Here is a 4,371-nt window from a genome sequence, read left to right as displayed (position 1 = left end):
TGGTCCCCTAAGAAGAGGGATTCCAAAACAGGGCTCTGGGTATGGGCACCTGGAAATCTCCACCTTGGGTTAGGATTTGGATCTAGGAGAAGTGCAAGCCCGATATGTGGGCACATGTTCTGGCTACCGAGGGCCATATATGAAATGGGGGCTCAGGCTGAGGGTCACAATGTGTGTTTGTGCCAATGCGGTCCTCAAGAGTGGGCGTGGCCTCCTGGGTCCTGCAGGTTTCCTCCGCTCTGAGGGTTTTACACCCTTCCCAACAGCAAGGTTTCCTGCCAGGGGAAAGGAGGAGTTCTGTTTTCTGCATTAGTTTCCTCCATATGCAGGCATCTGAGATAAGGTCTAGGGACAGATGCCTGAAAACCAAGGCTGGGTAGAGATGACAGCCTAGGGCCATGGCAAGTCTGTTCTGCTGGATATGTGGCCAGCTGTCTGGGTTGCTGATGGGAGGCCTTGGCTCAGTCTGTGTCAGACAGAGCAGTAATACACAGGGCAGCCTATGGTACTGGGGTGTCATCGGGGGCTGTGCTGGTTGATCCTCATTTGGGGTATTTGGGTAACCCCATAGGGCAGTTTTTTCTTCTGCTGGGCAGGCAGAGTGCTGTATTGTGGCTCCAAAATTAGTATGCAGATTATTATTTCTATTGGGAGGACTACTTGATTGTCTACTTCTAATTGTCATAGTTCTCCAGGATTTAGCTCTTCAGTTGGGTTTATATAGGAGTCAAAGTGTAAGTCTTCAGAATCTGTGTACTCATAACTTCAGTATCATTGGTGACCCATAGTTTATGCGGTCAAGGAAGGATTATTGATCTCATCTATTTTACAGATGACTCATTGTGAAAGTAAAGCAATTAAAATTAAAATGATAGCAGGTAGAATAGTTCATACTCTTTCAACTTCTTGAGTGTCGATAGTACTGGTATTTGTTAGTTTAGTAGTTAGTATTAATGAAATGATGTAGACAGCAAGAGAGCTGATTAAGAATATGATTATTAATGTATGGTCATGGAAATGTAATAGTTCTTCTATAATAGAGGAGGTTGCATCTTAAAGGCCTATTTGGAAATATTATGCCATAGAGATATAAAGGACTTCCACCTGTAATCTGACTTTGACAAAGTCATGTAATTTTTACTAGTATCTCTTTATCGAGAAAGACATAGTGGTTAGGATATTGGCTTGAAACCAATTCTAGGGGGTTCTATTCCTTCCTTTCTTATTTTGGTAATACTTAGGTAGGCTCTTCGAATGTGTGATATGGAAGAGGGCATCCATGTAATCGTTCAATGTTTGTTGAAATAAGTTCTCCTATTATCACCTCTTGTTTGGATGCCAAGGCTTCTCAGATTATGAAGATTATTAATAATACTGTCGTTAATGAGATAAATGAACCCATGGAAGACACCATGTTTCATGTTGTATAAGCATCTGGATAATCGGAGTATCATTGAGTTATTCCTGATAGGCCTAGGAAATGTTGAGAAAATGTTATATTTACTTCTATGAATATAATTGTAAAGTGAATTTTTGTTCAAAAAGCATTTAGTGTGTAACCTGTGAACAGTGGGAATCAATGGACAAACCCGCCTATGATTGCAAACACTGCCCCCATTGAAAGGACATAATGGAAGTGTGCTACCACGTAGTATGTGTCATGAAGAACAATATCTAATGATGAGTTCGATAATACAATACCTGTTAATCTGCCCACTGTGAAGAGAAAAATAAACCCTAGTGCTCATAATATAGCTGGCGATCATTAAATATTCCCCACGTGTAGAGTGGCCAGTCAGCTAAATACTTTTACTCCCATTGGAATTACAATGATTATAGTAGCTGAGGTGAATTATGCTCGTGTGCCAACATCCATTCCTTCGATAAATATGTGATGGGCTTATACAACAAATCCTAAGTAACTGATAGATATCATTGCTCAGGCTATTCCTATGTAGCCGAATGGTTCTTCTTTTTTTTTTCTTTCTTGAGTAATAGGTTATAGCATGTGAGATAATTTCAAATGCTGGTAGAATTAGAATATATACTTTGGGATGTCCAAAAAATCAGAATAGGTGTTGATAGAGAATAGGGTCTCCTCCTCCAGCTGGTTCAAAGAAGGTAGTATTTAGATTTCTGTCTGTGAGTACTATGGTAATAGCGGCTGCTAGAACTGGTAATGATAAGAGTAGAAATACAGCTGTGATCAGGACAGATCATACGAATAGAGGAGTTTGATATTGTGGTATTGCAGAGGGATGCATGTTGATTATGATAGTAATAAAGTTAATGGTTCCTAGGATGGATGAGACACCTGCCGGTTGTAGGGAGAAGACTATGACGTCTACGGATGCTCTTGCATGTGCTAAGTTTCCTGCTAGAGGAAGGTACACAGTTCATCCTGTTCCTGCACCTGCTTCTACCATGGAAGAAGCTGGAAGGAGAAGAAAGGAGAGGGGAAGAAGTGAAAATCTTATATTATTTATTCATGGAAATGCTATGTCAGGTATCTCAGTTATTAAGGGTACTAATCAGTTTCTGAATCCTCCAATCATAATTGGCATTACTATAAAGAAAATTATTACAAATGCATGGGCAGTTAAAATTACTTAGTATATTTGGTCATCTCCTAGTAGAGCACTTGGTTGGCCCAATTCAGTACGGATTAGTAGGCTAAGAGCAGTGCCTACCATTCCGGCTCATGCACCAAATAAAAGGTGAAGGGTCTTTATGATTTGTTGAGAATAATCATTGCTTTATGGACATAGGTAAATGGCCGATAAAGGCATTAGACTGTAAATTGAAGAATGGGGGTTTGAGTCTTCTTTATGCCAAGTTCTGTGGTGAAATATTATGTTGAATTTCAAATTCAAAGCAGCAGCTTCAACCCTGCCAGTGCTTCTCCCACCTTTTTTTTTTTTCCTTCACAGCAGGAGAAGTAGATTGAAGCCAGTTGACTAGGGTATTTAGCTGCTAACTAAAGTTTCGTGGGATGATAGCCCATCAGTCTAGAAAGGGCTTAGGTTAGTTAAAGTGATTTGCATTCAGTAGATGTGAGATATTCTCTTGCACTCCTTAAGGTGAGATTCAAGAGTTAAGTGAATGGCACTTACTCAGGGCTTTGAAGGCCCTTGGTGTTTTTAACCTAAACTGCTAGAACAGTGTTAGTATTATTGGGGTTAATGGAAGTAATATGGTCGAAGTTACAATTAGTGGAGATAAAAGAATTACAGTTTTTTTGTGTGTGTTTTCGAATTGCCATTTTCTTTTTATGGTGTTTATTGAGGGGAATGTAGTTAGTGCTGTTGCGTGTGTTAACCGCATATAAAAGTGTAGGTTTAGTAGGGCCGTAATTGCTATAAATGTTGATATAACAATTATATTGTTTTTTGTGAGTTTGTAGATGATTATTCTTTTAGGGATGAATCCTGAGAGGGGAGGTAGGACTCCTAGTGATAGTATGATTCTTAGGATTAGTGAGGTAATTAGTGGGAGTTTGTTTCATATATGAGATAATGATAGTGTGGTTGTAGATGAACTGAGTGTGAACAGTATGAATGTTCCAAGTGTTATTGTAATGTAGATTATGAGGTTTAATATTATTAGGTTAGGGTTATATGTTGTTACTGCAATGATTCATCCTATGTGGGCGATTGATGAGTATGCTAGGATTTTTTAGTTGTGTTTGGTTAAGACCTCCTCAGCCTCCTGCTAGAATGGATATAATAGCTATGGCTACTAGTAAGTTTGGATTTATAGATGGAGAGATTTGTTATAGAATGGATAAGGGGACGATTTTTTTGGCAGGTTAGTAGAATTATTCCTGATTACAGTGGGATTCCTTTGGTTACTTCAGGTACTCAGAAGTGGAAGGGTGATAGTCCTAATTTTATTGCCAGAGCTACTGTTATGTTTGATGCAATTGGGTTAGGGGTATTTAGTATTGTTCATTGCCCTGTCAATAGTAGGTTAATAATAATTCCTAATATTAAGAGTATAGATGCAGAGGCTTGGGTAAGGAAATAGTTTGTTGATGCTTCTATGGCTATGGATTGCATTTTTTATTAAAATGGGGATAATAGCTATTATATTTATTTAGAATCCAAATCAGATTGTCAGTCAGTGAGAGCGTATTAGTACTATAATGTTTCCTGAAATTACAGGTGATATAATGATAGTAAGTATTGGGAGGTTTAATTAGTATGGGAAGGGGATAAACCAACATTATTGGGGTATGGGCCTGATAGCTTATTTAGCTGACCTTACTGTAGAATTTGATGTGAGTTGGGTAACATAAAGATTTTTTGAGTTCTTAGGATTAGGTTCAATTCCTGTAATTCTAGAAATAAGAGGGCTCGAACCTCTATAATC

The 4,371-nt window shown here is 38.6% G+C and overlaps 1 pseudogene; it reads right to left on the bottom strand.

Moving 5' to 3' along the window:
- Positions 1-1,150: 1,150 nt before the first annotated feature.
- LOC123936446 lies at positions 1,151-2,766 on the bottom strand (annotated as a pseudogene).
- Positions 2,767-4,371: the final 1,605 nt, after the last annotated feature.

This window comes from Meles meles, unplaced genomic scaffold, assembly GCF_922984935.1.
Source record: "Meles meles unplaced genomic scaffold, mMelMel3.1 paternal haplotype, whole genome shotgun sequence".
Taxonomy (NCBI): domain Eukaryota; kingdom Metazoa; phylum Chordata; class Mammalia; order Carnivora; family Mustelidae; genus Meles; species Meles meles.
The sequence above is the reverse complement of the archived record's forward strand: the minus strand, read 5'-3'. Positions and strand labels throughout refer to the sequence as shown.